The sequence below is a fragment of the Lissotriton vulgaris genome, chromosome 2_2, assembly GCF_964263255.1.
Source record: "Lissotriton vulgaris chromosome 2_2, aLisVul1.2, whole genome shotgun sequence".
NCBI lineage: Eukaryota > Metazoa > Chordata > Amphibia > Caudata > Salamandridae > Lissotriton > Lissotriton vulgaris.
Genome location: NC_141688.1, coordinates 29,123,414 through 29,144,324, shown reverse-complemented (window position 1 = coordinate 29,144,324; position 20,911 = coordinate 29,123,414).

The window sequence follows — 20,911 nt, the reverse complement described above, 5'->3', positions numbered from 1 at the left end:
TGGAGACCACAGCCTCCAAGATTTATGTACCCCCATTCACAAAGGCTTAGTTTGGGTACAGAGCTCTGAAAGAAAAATACTGAATAATGCCTCTTTTGATTGCTCCCTGCCAGGTTCAGGGTTCAGTTTCTGATCTTCAGTCATGCAAAACCATGAGCATGGTGTTATGGTTTTCAACCAGTACTTTTGCATACCCATTATTCGACTTTGGATCACTTTATGTCAAATTTAAATTGTCAAATTTAAATTGAAGGCTTCTAATAATTATGTATTATATGAGTTCAATGTGTTCTTCACAAAGTGTCTTAACTTAGCCCACAGAACCGGGACTCAGCTTCATTGTCGCCACAAGCCTCCTTCTGGCTGCTCTCGGAGTCAGTGCAGGTCAGGGCAGTTATTCCTTCCAGAGTCTTTAAGTCTTCACCAGCACCACATTTGGTAGCCACAGGTTTTCCCTGCCGTTGCTTGTACCGGATTGGCATTAGCAAGGAGCTCACCTGTTGGGGGGTCTGCCTTCCTGCACTCCCACCTCTGGGGTACATATCCTTCTTCAGGGATTTTCATGCTCAAGGAAGAGACCCACTGCTACAGTGACTGTTTTCTGTGCTTTATATGTTAAAACTGAATTGCCTCCCAGGCTGTTTCTCTGGAATACCCTTGTATCATGATACTACAGTTTACTCCCAAAATGAAATCACTCCACCTAAAGTTTGTTGGATCATTCTGTTTGTGTATATACAGCAAGGGTTCCGGGGCAAAATTATTGAGGCTGGCCGGGTAAAGTTATTGGGGAAGACCAAAACTTGATTTCCCCCTTCTTACTCTCATGGGGTGTTTTTGCCTGAGCTGCAAAAGATATGCTTGATGGAAAGACAGCACATTTCACCTGCCCACATGGGGAAAAGTTTCCAGCGCTCCGTCCATCATCTCCTTGTGTTTGCTTTGTTTGCCCTAAGTTGGCAGGGTATGCTCAAACGTGGTACCCTTGCTCACTTTGCCACTGGATTCAAGCTAGCCTGGTGTTGTTGTTTTGCTTAGTTTCCGGTTCCGGTTGGGAGTGAGTGAGCTGTGAGAGAGCGGGGAGCTGGGAGCTGCAAGCTGCAGAAGAGGAGCAGGAGCAGCGTGTGGCGTGGCAAGTGAGCAAAGGGGTCGGAGTGGACCGGACCTGAACAGGGTTACTGATTAACGCTGTTTGAGCCTCCGAGCCGCGGTGTAAAGCTTGAGCCCCGGACGTGTTTGATGTGTTTGGCAAGCGAGTAATGCAGCCGCCGCCTCCGCAGTTTGAGCCACCGCCCCACCTTTGCTGGAGTCGCATGAACCGCCACCAATATTGGAGAAGTGGAACAGAGCGGAGCGCTGAAAAAAAAAGCAGAAGGAGAGCGGCGAGTCGTGGTGAGCCGTGGGGAGCTGCAGTAGAGCTGCATTAACATTAGAGAAGCAGTAGCAGTAGTGCACGAAGACGTTAGGAGGAGTGCAACCGACCAGAGGAGAGGAAGGATCACTGCGGTGTAGGCGCTAGTGTGGGTGGTGCAAGATAGCTGGGGGGACTACGGGGGTAGACGGTTTGCGGGTTGCTGTTTGTGGATAAGTAGCAAGTAGCAAGAGGGGCAAGTTGTGTTGTACAGCTGTTCCCCTTCCCTCTTCTCACCCCGCTTTGCCTACCCCCACCCCCCATGCTCACCATCCCCACCTAGCAAGAGCTCCCAGGAACGCCGAATAGAATAGATCAGAACAGAAAACCGAATCAGCAGTTGCTGCCCTGTAGTACCCTGTAGTGCCCTGTGGTGCCATTTTTGATATTTTCTGATGCACTGGTCCGTGAACTATTCTCAGCTGTGCAACTTTTGAAATCCTGCCAATTCTTGTTCATTCGAGTAGGAAAGAGCCTGAAGGTGAGCGGAGGTGGCAGAAGATTTACCTGTGCCTGTGACTGTGGATACCGTCAAGGCGCACGGAGAGTAGAGCAAAGGGAATAGAATAAAGGAAGGGGCAGCTCAGATAAATACTGTCAAGTATTGTGTGAATAAGGATGAGGTCTGGCGTCAGCGTGGGGCCCCTCCAAATTCTATACAAAGCCAGACGACCGAAGAGTCAACAGTTGCTCCACCTCAACTGAAGAGGCACAAGGAAAATGGAGAAAATGAGGAAAAAGTGGTAAATAGCAGCGGCAGTGCCTCTATAGAGAGGAATTCGTGTCAGCCAGCTGAATAAAGGGCTTTATCTGCATCTTTTAGTAAGGACTGCATGGACTGCATGAAGTCTCCATATGTGGCGCAGTTGTCTATAAAGAGCTACTTTTTTTAAGTACCATCAAAAACAGTCCGACAAACATAAAAGAAAGATCACCGAAAAGAAAGAACTTAGTGGGAATGTTAGTGACTGTACATTGTCCTCTCCATTGTCGTCACCACTGTGTAAAAAAGGGGAAAAAAGTGGCTATTCTAGTGATTTGATCCATTCAAAGTTGTCTGAAAAATTGAATGCGGACAGCCAGGATAGGAGTGTAATAGATGAAGGTGCTGTAGTGGAGAAGGTGTTGTCATCTTCGCTCCAGCCATTATCTGTAGCTGGGCAGCAACGGGCTCAGGCGCAAATCAACGATTGTGTCCCTACTGCCGATCAGGTAGAGTTACAGCTGGTCGATGATTTTCAAATTACCAGTCAGGCGTCGTGTTATAAAACACCAGTTGGGTGTAGTAAAGGGTTGGATGTAGTGTGTGATATGTCTTCTTGTAGGACACTGAATGAAAATAAAGATGTTATTGTGTTAGATCTTGGAGTTGGAGTTGGAAATCCAGCTCACAAGGATGAGTCTAGTGAACCGATATTGGGGTCAGAGGACTCTCTTCCCAGCCCAAATAACCGTTTTGTTAAAAGTGGTAATGTCAGCTTATTTAACCTGGACCAGTCAAGTATAATTATGGAGAATAGCTTTACCATCAGTAACTCACTGTTAGTTCCGGGTGTCGGCAGCTCTGAGAAGATTATTAATACAAATGACCAATGCAGTTTAGACTTAAACAGCCAGTTTAATCCAGCTGATATATTTGTATTAACTAAACTTGAGGGCAACTCTCAGGCTAGCCCAGGTGATCTAAAAAAAGTGAGGCTAGTCCTGAGCGGGGTTTATGGGTTTGTCTTTTACATACCATGGACTCAATTACTAATGCGGTTAATTTCCACTCTGACAAATTGGATGTTCAGGTTGATATTCTAAACACACTAGCATCTCATGTAGTGGGTATTGATACAAAACTCCTGTATTTAACTAACCTGATTACAAAGGTGCAAGCAGATAAAGATAGCCCGTTTATAACCTGTACCTGTGCACAATTGATTGATAACATTTCTGACTTACCCTCAATAGTAAGTTCAATGGTGCATGAAGTAAAACTGTTGTCGGGCAGAAAAGCGCAAGGCAATGAAGAAAATACTGATCTATCTAACAGTATAAGCAGCTCAGTTAATGATGGTAAGGCACAACTTGTAAATGATGAAAGCAAAATACAAGCTACAGAGGTCCCTCTACCTAAATTGGAATGTAATATAAATAAAGATGGCTTGGTAATAGGAGATGCGACTAGTGATTATCCAGAGTCAACTCAAAAGTCAAGCAGTATGAAAAAGTCATGCCCTAATCAAACCCATGAAATAAGTGTTCCATCAAAATCAGTAATTCTTTCCAAAAGGGCAAAAAAAGGTTAAGGAAGACACACAATAAGAAAACGCAGGACTTACAATCACCTAGTAAGAATGTTTGTGATGATCCTAAAATTTCTGAAGAAACCGAAACTGAAACAAAATCAAATTTTCCGATTTTTGGTCTTAATAAAAATTCGGGATTTAATGTAAAGGAAAATCAAACAATGGAGTGTGTCATCAAAAAGTTTGGGCAGGATGATTCCAAATTTAGTTCAGGACCCATAGTGGAATCTTCAAAAACATTAAGGGAAGATGTTATCGGAACAACCGATAAATGTAAGGGCGGACGTTCAAGGTGTGCAATTAAGTCATATTCAGAAATCGGTAGATTTTAATAATCACCTAGGTAGTAGTAGAAATGATATGGGGTATGAATTAAGCCTGAAACCAAGTAATGAAGTAGCGGTCGATCAAGGAGTCCATAAGATTATTAACCAGAAACCTGTAAATCTCACTCATCAGCAAGGTTGTAATAGGATCGATCAGGTGGCCCACTCGGGTACGTAAGATCGAATAATAAAGAAAGTTAAAGAAGTTAATTTCTCGACTGATATGGTTCTGGTGCCCGCTATTGAGAATATGTTTCCAACTATCATTGTAGATAAAGAGGATATAGAGCCTTCAAACCTGTCGCATGATAGGAGGAAAGTAGCCTTCTATCCCCAATATATAACAAGAGGTCCACATGATATTCTAAATCGTGGTAACATCTTGAAACTGTTACATGCAATTACAGATCTTAAAGATGTGGTAAATGAGGATCTGGACGCTATAGAGTTTAGGAAAGAAGGTGATAACCTTGACAGGGAGATAACAATTACAACCTGGCTAAACATTGAAATTGTTGATAAAATAATGGCTAATGGCATAATATTTGAGAAATGGGGTATTAAATTTTGGAGACCTCAAGGACCACGCTATCCAATGTTGCTGATTCCAATCAAGTCACCTGATACAATGACGCCAAAAAAAAATGATAAAAAAAATAGCTACGGCAGCACAGGTTAGAGTATTAAAAGGTGCGTCAGGCCCATCTACATTTATCTTACGGTATTAAGATCAGAAGGAGCCAGTCTGGTTTGCGAACATGTGAGGCATTGAAGAAAGTTCCAGAGTTGGTAGATGATTGGAACTGGCTTCCAGAAATATTAACAAATGTAAATCCTGGAAAGAAGGATTGATGCCGACCGTTTTCTGAAATACTTTCAAACCCTCTGAAACTTTGTTCCTGGAACACTAATGGTCTACAATCATTAATTGAGGACCTAAATGTAATAGATTTCTTGAAGGCTTTTAGTATATTAATTTTTCAAGAAACCTGGAACACGTGTAGTGAACCCTTTATTGGTTATTTTGAATACTGTAATGTTGCAACGCGTGAAGCTTATTCGGGTCGCCCATGTGGTGGTCTTTCTATATATGTTTCTTTGAATCTTAAAGTAGAACATTTTGAAATTGACCTCCAGGTAAAATGGCTGCAGTGCATTAAATTAATTGCTGGCCATTCTATTATTCTTTTAAATGTTTATTTAAGTTGTAAAAAAAAAGGTTAGATCCAGACAAATCACTCAGTTATGGGGAATGTTAAAAACATTATATTTTGATCATTTGGACTCAGTATTTATTATCTCAGGTGATTTTAACATGCATTTTGATGCTTCTAAAAAGTAGACATTTGATTTAAAACGTTTAGCTCAATGGACAGATTGTGAGTTTAAAAAATAAAATCTAAAGATTATGCATGACCCGGATAATATCCCGACTTTTAATAAAATAGGTAGTCCTTCTGTAGTAGATTATACTATAATGTCTGAAAAATTATATAATTTAGTAAGAAGCTACCAGATAGTCCCGAGGATTGAATGTTATCACAATCCTCAAGTGGTTTCTTTGATCTAGCTTTTGACTACCTGCCTGAAACTAGAATTCTGAAAACAGCTCCAACAACTTTTAACCTTAAAAGGCTAATATGGAATGAAAAAACAGAGGAAAGTATTTTGGGAGTCCTTGCCTGTTTAATACAGGATGTGCAGTCTGCTCATGGTGAAGGGAAATCCATGGTTGATTTATGTCTCATTTGTGTGACTAATTGCTGGCTAAATTTGCTAGGGCTAAGCCCTCTAGGGGTATAACATTGAACCCTAAGAAACCAGGGTGATATTCTTCTCACCTACTATATCTAAAAAGAAGGCTCAATAAAGCAAAAATATTACTGTACAGGAATAGAAACAGGCTATTGTTTTTTATCATATCTCTTAAAATTAGAGAGTTAAAACAGGGATATAAGAGGGAAATTTGGAAAGCAAAGCAAGCTCATTATGAATCAACATGGGCTAAAATACTTTATGCTTGTAAATCCAAAGATCTGTGGTTATTTTGGAGCATAATTAATAACAATGAGAATTGTAATAATAGAAGCAACAGTGCTAATGTAGATGAAGCAAGTTGGGTGAACTTTTTTAATTTAAAAATTGATACCCAAGGCCCAGCGTATGACAAGGGTAATAGTAATGGTCCTACCTGCATGTATAAAATACCAAATGGAGGGAGGCAGGGTTGTACTCATCACCTTCAATGTAGTGTGGATATTGAGCCCTGGTCGCTCGATAAAGTAAAAAAAGCGATATATAACATTAGATCCAATGAAGCGCCAGGTCCAAACGGTATTCCGAATGCCATATTTAAAGCTAAATTAAGTAATTGGAAGGAGTTATTAACGCTCTTTTTAGGTCGAGCCTTTACCATTCCGCAGGAATGGGAAATGGGGAGAATTCAAGTCGGCTATTTTCTCGTCAAACCAAAGGGCTTTCAGCCCGCGGTTTTCATGCAGTGCCCGTCAACATGCACGCGCATCGCATGCAAGCCCAGCCCAGTCCTCCCCTCATTCACGCCCACCCACCAGGCTCTCCCGCCCCCATCAGGCTTCTCTCCCAATCCGCATGCAAGCCCAGCCCAGTCCTCCCCTCATTCACGCCCACCCACCAGGCTCTCCCGCCCCCATCAGGCTTCTCTCCCAATCCGCATGCAAGCCCAGCCCAGTCCTCCCCTCATTCACGCCCACCCACCAGGCTCTCCCGCCCCCATCAGGCTTCTCTCCCAATCCGCCTGCCTCCCCTCGCGCATTCACGCCTCCCACCAGGCTTTCCCGCCCCCATCCGGCGTTTCATTTTTTTTTTGTTTGTTTCTGGTGCACGTCGCGTTTCTCCTGTCCGAGTGCTCGTTTTGGCTTCCCAGGTTGTTTACTGATATATTTGTCTCAACAAATCCCCTCCATTTTAACGGAAAGGTCTGGAATAGTTGTATGTCTGAGATATGCGGCTTTCGAGGGGAGGTTTATTCATGAGTTCTACAGTGTCTGGATGTTCAGACAACAGTTTTGGTGTTTGTTTATCCTGAGAAACCGCAGTGTATGCTGGTAACTTTTATATAACCTGGAGTTCACAGAGCGTAAAACGCTTGCGAGGTCGACTCGTCTCGTGCCTTTTATCATTCAGGCCACGGCGCATAAAGTGGAACTTTTGATTCAATAAACAATAAAAATCGTGACTTTTCCGTAATACATTTTGAACTTCAAGCATGCGTAATTACCATGTAAATCCCGACATTCTAAGTTTTAAAAGATCTTTTTGAAAAATAAAACATTTATTTTGAGCTAAGCACTAGCTATCATCTGCACTGTAGTCTATAAATACAGTCAGCTTTTCTTATCTCCCAATGGCAGCGACCTCTCCAAGTATCTGTACTACACGGCACGTCTGGCTTCTAGGAGACTTTTCGCAAATTAGAAAGTTCAGCTCTGTATAGATGCGAGATAATTGTTTTATTTCTGCCATTTACTTTAACAGTTGCATATACAAGTGTAAGACTCTAACGCCACCTGGAGCCGAAGTCAGAAAGAGAGAACTTTCTTTTCCGCCTTCATCCTTTATGTAGTCACATATTTAAAGCGGCAGTTCTTCGAAAATGATGCACTTTCTTGCCACCAGCACATCAAAGGGCTTCGCCCAGCGTGCGCTCAGCGGCTTCTCCTCCCCTAATTAATCATGGCTGGCCGGCCGTGCTTTCAGTTTCCCGGCCGCTCTTAACGCTTGTTTTTTTGTCCGGGACCCCTGCTGTTTCCGCCCTCTGACCACCGTCTGACAGAAGCACAGTATTTCCAATATAAATGCTGTGGTGCTGGACAACAGTTTGTTGTAATTTATACCTGTCCCGCTTCTTTTCATTAGAATTTTTTTTATTTACAGTCTCCTTCCTTCAGCACGTCGCAGTTTGTTTTCCTTGCACCGCCCCTTCTTACAGCCCCTTTAACCATTTTGGTACGGCAGCGATGGAGTTGCTCTGCCCCAACTAGCATGTTTTTGTTAAGCCTCCAAATGTGCAGCACAAACACGGCGTACAAAGAGATTAACGTGTTGCCTGGAGCACATTTCGGGAAGAACATTAAATGAAAGTTCAAACCCACTTTATGGTACCGTAACTTGCTTTCACTTGTTTTCTTTGTTTCCAGTGCTATTTTAGAGCTTTGTGCAAACTACACTTGCGGTTTTCACTCACACGTACTACCAGTATTTTGCTAGTAATAACTTTGAGGGAATAGCATATTTTTGTTTTCTAAATAGCATGCACAAAAGCAGTATAACTTCAATTTACATCAGTTATTTCCAATGATTGTGTCAATGTAAAAATCGCCGCTGCACACCCAGCATCAGGGCCGTGTGCCTCAGTGATGCAGGACCCGCCCCAGTAACTGAAATATGACGAAAGACTGAAAGGAGTAGCCACAAGCTGTGCTCTAGTTCTGCTCTCAAAAAATGAGCAAAGAAACAAGCAATTAAGAACATTTCACTCACTCACCCTCACTCACCCTCAACCCCTCACTCACCCTCACTCACCCTCACTCACCCTCACTCACCCTCACTCACCCTCACTCACCCTCACTCACCCTCACTCACCCTCACTCACCCTCACTCACCCTCACTCATCCTCACTCATCCTCACTCATCCTCACTCACCCTCACTCATCCTCACTCACCCTCAACCCCTCACCCTCACCCACCCTCAACCCCTCACCCTAACTCACACTCACTCCTCACTCACCCTCACTCATCCTCACTCACCCTCAACGCCTCACCCTCACCCACCCTCAACACCTCACCCAAACTCACACTCACCCTCACTCACCCTCACGCTCACTCACTCTCACTCACCCTCAACCCCTCAATCACCCTCAACACCTCACTCACCCTCAACACCTCACTCACCCTCAAACACCTCACTCACCCTCAACTCCACAGTCACCCTCACACGCACTCACCCTCAACTCCTCACCCTCACACTCACACACTCACACCCCCTCACTCACACTCACACACACACTCAATGACAATAACTTACACTCAGACTCACACACCCTCACGCTCACACACCCTCACCATCACACCCCATCACCCTCACACCCCCTCACTCACACTCACTCACACTCAATGACAATACCTCACACTCACCCTCACTCACCCTCAACGCCTCCACCTCAACTCCTCACCCGCACTCACCCTCAACACCTCAATCACCCTCAACACCTCACCCTCAACACCTCACCATCACTCACCCTCAACACCTCACTCACCCTCAACTCCTCACTCACCCTCAACACCTCACTCACCCTCACTCTCACTCATCCTTACTCACCCTCAACACCTCACCCTCATCTACGCAACGCCACTCATCTACTAAAAGACACTCAACTACGCAACGCCACTCAACTACGCAATGCCACTCAACTATGCAACGCCACTCAACTATGCAACGCCACTCAACTACGCAACGACACTCACACATGCAACACCACTCACACATGCAACGCCACTAAACAACGCAACACCACTCAACTACGCAACGACACTCAACTACGCAACGACACTCAACTACGCAACAACACTCACACATGCAACGCCACTCACACATGCAACACCACTCACACATGCAACGCCACTAAACAACGCAACACCACTCAACTACGCAACGCCACTCAACTACGCACACATGCAACGCCACTGCCACATGCAACGCCACTCACACATGCAACGCCACTCACACATGCAACGCCACTCACACATGCAACGCCACTCACACTGCCAACGCCACTCACACAGGCAACGCCACTCACACAGGCAACACAAATCACACAGCCAACGCCTCACACACAGGCAACGCCACTCACACACGCAACGCCACTCACACACGCAACGCCACTCACACACGCAACGCCACTCACACACGCAACGCCACTCACACACGCAACGCCACTCACACACGCAACGCCACTCACACACGCAACGCCACTCACACCGCAACGCCACTCACACACGCAACGCCACTCACACACGAACAACACTCACGTTGCCAATTGATCGTGCAGTACGACAGGTGGAACTATTACAATGGCAAATAACAATGCCTTTCACTGTTGTTATCATTTAGAATACATAAAGGGCTTTGTCATTTACACAACCAATAGCTCAAACTTTCCTACTGCGAGACCTATTGGCAACGCCAGTGCTTGTTTAATGATGTACTTAAATCAGGCCTTATCCCGTTATCATGGCATGGAAGTATCATACAACCAATATACAAATGTGGCCCCCAGGATAATCCGGTTAATTATCGCTTAATCACACTTACAGGCGTAGATGCAAACATTTTTGCTTGTTGGATGAGTTAGAGGTTTGGGCCACAAAAGAGGAACTGATCCCTAACTTTCAAACTGGCTTTAGAAAGGGTGAATCAACTCATACTAATTTGATTTTATTAACATTATTTGGGTGAGAGAGCCAAAACTAGGAAGCAAAGATTGTATGTGTGTTTTATTGATTTAAAAGCCGCTTTTGATTCTGTGCCGCTAAATATTCTTTGGTGGAAGTTAAGGAATTGGGGCATATCGGAAACTCTACTAAAAATGATTATACTTTTATACTCCGACAGCTGGGTGCAGATCAAAATTGGCAATGGTAAACATATGACCCGTCGTTTGGCTACTAATTTCGGATTGAAACAAAGCTGTGTTTTGGCTCCTTGCCTTTTTAATCTTTTTATGGACGATCTCCCAGCTCATTTTAAAAATATTAATTCGCATTTGCCTTCGATCTATGGTAAAGAGATCAAATATCTGTAATATGCAGACAATACCATTTTAATGAGCCAAACAGTTATACAGTTAAAAAGGTTAATCGATTCCTTTAACTCTTATGTCATGCAAAATGGACTAACAATTAATATAAAAAAAGACAAAAATAATGACTCTGGGAAAAGGGAAACCGAGAATAAAAGAATGGAATATCAACGGCCTGGTAATTGAAAATGTTAAATCATATAAATATCTAGGGATCACTTTTGATGACGGACTGATATTTAGGCAGCATTTTAATAATCTTGAAGCCAGGGGTTCCTCTCTCGCATTTGCCTTTAGAAAATTGAGAGACAAATTATCATGCCCTAACTATGAACAACTAATGAGGGTGATGAGAGCAAAGTTAATTCCATCTTTGGACTATTGCTCCATCATCTTTAGGGGCAAAGACGCGAAACTGCTCGACTATAAAGAAATTAGGACATATAAAACCGTTTTTAAGATCCCTAAATATATCAGTTGTGCCAATATAAGATTAGAATTTGGGTTGAAGAACCAATTACTGGCGCGTCAATCTTCATTTCTAAAGTCCTTATTATCATTAGTCCGATCAGAGGAAGGATCTTTAGCAAAGCTGTGTTGGCTCGAAACTTCAGAAGGTGAATATTCGAAGAATTGGCAGCTGTATTTAAATGAATGCCTATGTAATTTTGAATGTTCAAAATTAGAAGATGAAATGAGGAGTAAAATAGTTTTTAAGAAAGAAATGAATGAAACGGCTGCATTACTAACGACTATAGCGTATAAGGAGGACTTAAGGAAAAAAAATCATTTCTGGTCAATAGCTAACTCTTTTGGTAGGTTGTCGCCCCAACCCTATTTGTCATATCATCTAAGACCTTTGAATAAGAATAAATGTATGCACTTAAGGTTGGAAAGATATCCGACAAAAGATGGGAGAATTAAATGGTCATCGAGTATCTGCAGGCTTTGTGGGCTAAGTGAGGAAACACTAATGCATATTGTAACTCTATGCCCAGCCTTGGCAGACGCTCGGAAGTCTATCCTTAAACCGATTTTTAACAAACTGGGAGTTAGAACACGTAGGAATGAAATTATTACCTGTTTGAGTGGATTCAATATTAAACTTATTCATCTTTTTGTTAAGTTCATCATTATTGCGGAAAAGAAATTCAAAAAAGTAGATGGTCTAAGTAAATGAATTCCGTGGTAAAATATTTTAGGAAAATAACTGGTTTGGCAATAAGACTCTTAAAACATGTAAATCTTTTTTTAAAAGGGAGACTGCTTTAGTTACTCTATAATACAGTATTGAAAATTGCCCTATAACAGTGGATGCTATTTTAAAACATTGCCTGTGTCATTTTAATTCTCTTGTTTGAGTTTTAAGTAATGTTCATGGTACTCAAATTCTATTGTAAGGATTTTATTTTAGACTGCAGAATGCAATTTGTTCTAGCCTCAATGGCTAAGAGCTGTTTGAAAAACAATGTTATACGAGCTTAGGGAACTAGTAGTACAATCTAATCTAAGGAGTCTGTTGATAAGTATTGAAGAAATTGCATTTTGTCCTGTTGGGGAGAATTGTTAATGGCTAACTACTGAAATTATGGAAGTTGTTGCTATTATACGCCATTTCAGTTTAAAAGTTGTATCTCATTCATTGCTGTTAACAAAAGGCATTTTATTATGATGTTTATCTACAATGTTCCTTATTTTTCTTTTGGATTTTTTTTATAAATAATTTGAATTAGCAGCTAAATCTGGGTACTGAATGCATTTTGCACTTTACTTTGGTTTGTGATCTGTTAATAGCTAATTTTTGAAGCTTTATTACCTGCGCAAGCAGAAGTTAGCTTAGCTCTGTGGTCGTATGTATAATATCTATAAATTAACCTTGGTAGTGATGCACATTGCACTTTATTATTGCTTGTGAATGGATAATAGCTAAACATTTGTAATGATAATACCTGCTGATAACACATGTCACTTTAGTTAGATGCTAATAAAATAGTATTTGCTGCTAGCATAAGGCATCTTAGTAAGTATAATGCATTTTAATAATTTGTATGGAATGTTTTTAATATTTTGTCAAAATGTCATTTATCAACTCATAACTGGTAGATCATTCCAAGGATGTTAATAGCTTTGTGTATATTCGTTTGTTTTTTGGTTTTTCTCGTTTGTAATGATTTTAATTAATCAAAAATAAAATTCTACTACTACTATTACTGCTTAATTCTCCTTTTCTCTCAAACCCTTTTACCTTGCCTTTTTTCTCTTTCCTTTCCTGTTGCTAGGTTGTGATCTCACATTCTATGTGTCATAGCTTGACAACAGAATGTTCTGTTCTTGTAACTGGATCTCTGGCAGTTGGAGTCTAGCTGCTGCCTGAGCTGGTTGCTTACTACATGTACTCTTGAATAAATCTGCTTGAAGACTACAGAGGGTCCCCTGGATTTCTTTACACTGGCGACGAGTTGTACCTGCGTGGGGACAGGAATTCTTTGGCCACCAGTTTCCCCATCTAACCCATTTATTTACTGCAGCGCTAAACTGGTTCTAAATTGTAACCTCCTTGGACTACAGAGATTCAGGTACTGTTCACGTTTGTTTAACTATTTTCCTGAGTTCATGTCTTGTGGACAATCCTGCTGGAAAGGATTTTACATGGATACTTTTCAAATTTGAAGACTACCTTTAAAATTTGAGGCCTACCCCAACGGTAATTCAACTCTTTACTTTGAGAGAAAGCCTTGTGACGTATCTTACCTGGCAACCAAGGAATACTCTATGACGTGTGCTTCATCTGAAGTCTTTACTGTTGAACTTGTTTCCTTGGCAACTAACCTCTGTGCATTGTGCTTGAAAAAGGTCTCTTTCTTGCAGTTTTCGGAGCTCCCGGTGTCCTGCTGCAATCCATACCGGCGATCCTCTCTTTGTTTTCAAGGCTCCAAGGTTCAATTGGGGCATGCGCAGTAATGCGCACATCTTCCAATTTGGAGCATCTGCACTTGTTGTATCCATTGAGGAGCAAGCGCAGTGACGCACACACTTTTCTTCAATATCCAGAGCATGCGCTTGGCGCATATTATTATTTCTCAAACAAGAGCATGGTCATTCTGTGTTTCATCTGAAGAACACACGCAGTAACGCGCACACTTTTCTTCAATATCCAGAGCATGCGCATGGCATCTATGAGAATTGTGTACACTTTTGTCACAAACTACTACTCTGTGCGTGTTCAGTGATACGCACACCAGTCTAACTTTACTGTTCCAGGTACTGTGTTTTGTATTACAATTGCTTACATAACGTTATTGTTACAGGTACTGTGTTTTGGATTACAAGTGCTCCCACAAATTGCAGCTCACTATTTTTTTTAGGACTTATATTTGACCCATCAATTATCTTGTGCAGTTATTATAGTACTATTGACTTTACATTTACCCTATTGTATTATACTTACGGTGCACAATACTAAGGGTGTTGACACCTGTTTTCTCACAATGGCTTCTATCAGTATGTCTCCACCAACGCAATTTCTCTGAGATTTGGGTGATCCCATCTCACCTTGGAAGAGATGGAAGTTTTTTTTTTTACTCATATTTACTAGCCATTGGAGGTGAAAAGTTCTCAGCTTTAAGAAAGCAGGCTACATTATTGCATAACTTAGGGGTCGAAGGTAGACATGTTTACAACAGTTTAGATGAGATTGTTCTTGAGTGTGGAGAGGGTGAGCCTGAAAATGTATACAATATGTCCATTATGATGCTTGAAAAACATTTTGGGTCTAAAATTAACGTGGTTTTGGAGCGTCACAAATTCTTTTCCAGATCCAGGGTAAACAAGAGAAGATTGGAAGTTATGTAGCTACCTTGAAGACATTGGCTCGTACTTGTGAATTCGAACAACTCACTGATTCTCTTGTTAGGGACCAAATTGTTAGGTGCACCAATGATGTAAAAGATCAGCAAAAGCTTCTTGCCAAAAACCCAGATCTCAAAGAATCCTTGGCTTTAGTGGAAGGAATGGAGAATACAAACATGTGGGTGCGAGAGATGAGGCCTGAGAAAGGTGGTGATACTCCTGTTGATGATAAAGCCATTCATGAGATTAAGAAAGATTATTCCAAGAAGGATGATATCAAAGTGGCAATGAAGGGAACTCATAGTGAGAAGCATAAGAAGTTTCCTGATTCGGAACAGATTAGTTCCAGGTACAGATTTTCTGATTCGGAACGCACTGGGTACAAATATAATAGACTTGGTTTTCAAATGTTTTAGGTGTTGGAGTAAGAGTCATTCACCTAACAGCCCAATTGTTTTGCAAGATCTGTTGTTTGTAATAAATGTGGGAAAAGGGGTCATTATGCACGAGTATGTCGTAGTAGCAAGATCCAAGTGGTACGCTGTATTGAAGAGAAGAAAATGTTTGTGTGTAGTGTCAAAGAGGACGGTGTTGTGGATGATGATAAGTTGGACATGCCTGTGTGTGAGGTGTTAATTGGTGGTGAAGGTTTTCCTATTTTGGCTGATTCGAGCTCACCTTATACCATGGTTGGTGATGCAAATTGGGACACTGTTTTTGGTCTTGATAAAGTCGAGCTGTCTCCTCCAGACATCAATCCTGTTGTTATGGTGGAGTTAAGATTGATGTTTTGGGATATGTAGTTAAAATAATTCAGTTCAAGGACAGAGAGACTGTTGGGAAGATGTGCATGGCAAATAGGGGTGATAATCTCCTTGGGTGGATACACCAGAGAGACATGGGGATCACTTTAGATCCCAATTCACCTGAGAAAGTGTTGCTACTGTCCTCTGGGTCATTATCTGATGATGTGTGTTCACAGTTCTCCAAGGTTAGCAGTGATGGTTTGAGGTTGCTCAAATATTTAGAGCATAAAATTATTCTGAAACAGAATGCCCAATCATTTGTCAGCAAAGTGAGGAAAGTTCCCCATATGATGATGGATTCCTTAAATCAGGAACTCAAGAGATTGATGTCTGCAGGTGTCATTGAAGAAATTGAATGTTCTGAGTGGTTGGCCCCCATTGTTTTGGCACCCAAAGATGGGGGCAAGGTTGTTCGCATGTGTGTCTGTAGTGTAGTTCCTATTTTCCCTATAGGCCCTGCGCATTGGAATAACATAAACAGCAGTGTAGACTTAGAAGTGCGGTCTTCCAGGTCTCTACTGACTATGTTAGACTTAATTTGGTTTGTACCAACTATCTCAGAGGTCACTGGAAACTTTCTTGACTGAATAGGAAGTGATCAGCTTCCCTGGCTCAGGCAAGAAGGGATTCGGTTTTCCAACAACCGCATAAACATGACAACTTTGCTCCTTAGAATAAGAGTCAATCTCTAGAGTCGTGTGAAACAATAGACAGCTATTTCACTCAGTCAGTTGTGCAAGAATTACTTTCACCAGGATGCAGAGAATAGAGGGACGGGCGTTTTCAATAAAAGGTATTATTTATTGAACAGTCTTTCTTCTCATGCAAGAGAAATGAATTGCCACAATTGCAAGACTTGTTATTATAAAAAGTGCGTACAGTAAAAGGAGTATTGCAAAATAATACTGTAAAAGCATTGATATGGTTTCTCAGCCATACGATAGTTAAAATGAATAAAATATATACATTCATATATACATTTGGCTAACGGACTCAACTGATGCTTCTAACTACGCCTACCCCGGTGTACCTGACCTAAGCCTAATACTTGGGAGGGAGTAAGTAGCAGTTTAAGTTAAGTTGGTTTTGCCAAGGGTTTGCTTCAAGAATTCTCTCTAAGGGTTTAGTCAACACCGTACCTCTGGAATAGAATGTTGGAGGTCTGGTATCTCCCCTCAGGACTCGATATTCCAGTTACCCGCAAGGGTAGGCTGGAAACGCCGGAGCTGGATTTTCTCGGCAGGAGAAAAGATAGCGTCTTTCTCAGCGCGTCAAGGAGGAGGAGGGGCAGCGTCCGTGGGCTTCTCGCATCTGCTGGGCTCTGCAAGGAACAGCTGTTCTGCTCCTGTATTCACCACCACCATCAGGTGTGCTTAAGGCAACGTTGGTACTAATTATACCTGAAAGGTGCCGAGTTTGACGTAAGTTTTTGGACATAAAACGTCAACAAAGATGTCACTAAGAACTGGTCGTTCTTACAGTGCTTGGAAAAGTTCTATTACTAATCAAAACAAAGCAAGCGGGGCTTTCCCAGGTTGCTGGGGGTTTAATCTGTTGAAAGAACTCGGTGTGTCATCTAGGAATCTAAGGAAGTGGCTTCTGCTGTGTCATGTACTGTAATGAGCTGCAGAGACGAGTTACTGAAATATGGCTCTGATCATTTATGCCATCATAGGGATATGTATTGATTATAACCGTATAGGGGCATACGGTCACAATATTGATCGGGGTCCTAGATAGAACACAACATGTGGACTAACGCGGTTTAAATAAACACATTTGGGTTGACAGGGAACCTTTGCCAAATATCTCTGATACGCTTGCTCTGATTAAAGATACTTAGTGTTTTAGCGTTATAGACTTGTCATCTGCATATCACCAGGTTCTACTTCATCCGGATTCCAGGCATTTGACATCATTTGTGATGCCTCTGGGGGCTTTTAGATTTATTTGCATGCCCTTTGGCCTGGTATCTGCTGCCGCCTGTTTCCAGAGGGTCATGATTAAAGTTTTGGAGGGTTTGTCCAAGGTCCTCATTTTCCAGGATGACATTCTTGTTTACGGGAAGGATCAACAAGAACATGACAAGCAGCTGTGGAAGGTTTTACAGAGACTTCAAGATGTTGGTCTGGTTTCAAAAAAGAAAAGTGACAATTCTGTGTGTCCTCTGTAAACTATTTAGGACATACTATCTCTGGTGAAGGGATCAGTCCTAAATTGGATCTTGTCAAAGCATTGTGGAAGCCCCTGTACCTGTTAACAAAGATCAAGTTCGATCATTTTTAGGATTTGCAGAATTCTGCTCAAAGTTTGTCCCATATTTTGCGTGTGTTTCTTCTCCTCTCAGGTTGCTGCTTAAAAAAGGAGCTCAATTTTCATGCTCAGGTGATTGCTCCTCTGCTTTTAACTCCATTAAGAGTGTCATTAGTTGCATGCCTACGTTGAGACATCTTGATGCTTGCAAGAAAACTTTTCTGTCCACAGATGCTAGCATGCTTGGTTTGGGGCGGTTCTGTCGCAGGTCATGGATGCTGAGTCCAGAATTGTACTTTTGCCTTTCGCTCACTCAGGGGTGCTGAGGAGCGTTACTCTGTGATTGAGTGAGAGACGTTGGGAGTCTTTGGGCTATCTGCCATTTCAAGTTTTAACATTTGGGGTATACCTGTGGTTGTTAGGACTGATCATTGTCCCTTGTGTCAAATTTTCACATAGTGACAGTGAGTTAGAGATGGTCAGGGAATGGTCACGTTGTTTTACTTCCCTGGGACAACAATTGGACATTAACCAGACCTTGAACCTATCCCCTAACCTGCCTAAACATCAGGATTTGGAACCTGCGGAACTTACCCCAGACTGTGGAGACCTAGCGATTTTGCTGATGCCCGATGGAGCTACCATATAGCGAAAGAGGAGATGGGTTGTGGACTCCCCCTCCCTACCGTCACCTACCCAGCCGGACCTTGGGCAAATTTTCCCCTCGTCTCTACGTCCTATCTTCCTCCCGCCCCTTTACCCTATCTCCTTACCTTCCTTGCTCCATTCACCTTGCCCCCTTTGTTCTTTAAATGCTTTTTTTGATACATATGTAACTTTTATCTGATGTAAATTGCAACACTATTGTCCCTCATGTAAAGCGCTCTGATTCCATCTGGTCTAGCCAGTGCTATATAATAACTCATTAATTAATTTTGTTCCCATTTAGTACTCGTTCTCTCTTTGTCTTCCACCCTAGCTCCTATCCACTCTCCCCTGACTCTCTCACCTTGCCTGCTAGTCTGCCTACCCCCCTGTCCTTTGTGCCCTTTGACTAAGCACTCATTCTCCCCTTGTTGAGGAAAGATCCAATATTTATACTCTGGAGTCTCAGCGTACCCACTGAGAGAGTCCACTGCGCCAAGGGAGCCACTCACAGCTGAGGTATGGTATGGCACCCCTTGCCAAAGCACTCCCTCTCCCCTTTTTGGGGAAGGATCCAGTATGTAGGCCTTGGAGTCTAAAAGGCCCCTCTGAGAGAGTCCACTGCGTAAAGGGAGCCTCCCGCAATAGAGATAGGGAAGTGATACCACTTCCCCTGGGATCACAGCTTACTGGACTTTGGACGTTGCTCTGACTCGTCTACCGGTTTGTGTCCCTGTCACCCTTCCCCCCTCTTTCCTTACGGTGTCCCTCACCCTCCCCTCCTCTTTCCCGCCTTCATTACCTGTCCACTTCCCCAGCTCCTTCCCCCCTCCTCTGAATCTTTCCCCTTGCCTGCTCTTCCCCTAACGTATTTGTGCTTATTGTTTATCCTGACCTTACAAGTAACTATGTTGCCATGCTCTATTAACTGTGTAACCTGTGTAACGATGTAACCTGTAACTATGATCTGATGCTCATGTAAAGCGCTCTGATACCTCCGGGTCTAGCCAGCGCTATATAAACCCTTTAAAATAAATAAATTAAAAAATTAAAAAATAAATATCAAGGATGAATTGTGTGTTTTTGATGACAAGTTGTTGAGAGGTAATCGAGTGATACCTCTTAGAGATGTTAGGTGTTAGGTGCAAACTTATCAACTTGGCTCATGAGGGACATTTAGGGAGGAATCTGACTAAGGCAAGGGTTTGTGAGTGGTATTGGTGGCCGACCATGGATCGGCAAATTGAGGAGGTTGTCAAAGATTGTTGGGAATGTTCTAACAGCGATAAGAGCAAAAAGCCTGGAGAAGTGGTCTCGCTATGCCGTGACGCTGAGACCACTTCTCCAGGCTTATTTGCCGCTGGCTCTTATCATGGAGACCTACGCTACACATTGATGCTCTACTGGACAGACTCCCATTACCTTAAATGAGGCTTTTGCTCTTAACACATTGTCATGACGAAGTTCAGTTGATGAACGAAACGCGTTGGCTGTTGTTTGTTTCTATGAATTTGAATGTACTTTAATAAAGATAATACCTACGAAGGAACTACTACGCTTCGTTTCTGAACTCTACATTACCTTGGGAGTGCACTACACTATTGTTTTCATAGTTTGTCTCCCGCCTGGGCGGGTTGCATCCCACAACGGCGGGTACAGGAGTAACTTGTGCACACCACTAAACTATCTGATACCTAGACTACACCTTAGGGGACTACTTTGAGGATTGTGCAGCATTTGGAGTCCGCCGTTGGTTCTCTCTTGCCTCAGCATTTTATATGTGTTTGCCCTTTAGGTACATCTGGATTAATTGACGTTATGGAATAATGTCAATTTCCTTTTACTAGCTACACCAGAATTTAAGTAATACTTCTCTGGTATCTATTTAAGTGATATAACACTAAGATGGCCACCAGATATATGCATTGGTATTACAGCGAGGCTTGGTGTCCATGGCACATAGACATTCAGGTGCCTCATTCGAATTACAGGCCTTAGTACATCTAAGATGGCCGCTAGATATGCACGGCTCGATATAGAGCGAAACCACGCCCTGCGTTACATGTATTCACGTAAACGTTTTAATAAGGAAGTAGAGAATGGCTACGGGAAGTTTAGGAGAGAAGGGTTTTGGACGTGTGTTGTCCGTATCCCTTGGGCCATGTCTAGCAGATAGGAGAGACATATGGTACTTATAGACAAACAGTGCCAGGGAACTGCCGTCACCTTTATACCGGGTGTCTCTAAGACTAAGAGCTACTTATGCACGGCATATAGAACTTATCCATTAATAGGGTAAATAGGCTTGCCAAGTAAGGAGGGAGCTAAGGGTGGAGGAGGGGTTATTTTAACCCCCAGAAAAAGGACAGTAATAGGGATAAGAGCATAGGGATTGAAATGTTACGATAAAGATGAGTTCAATACTCCCACATCTTTTGAATTTAAATGCCAATGAAATCAGGTCATAGGGAGGAATGAGAAAGAAGAT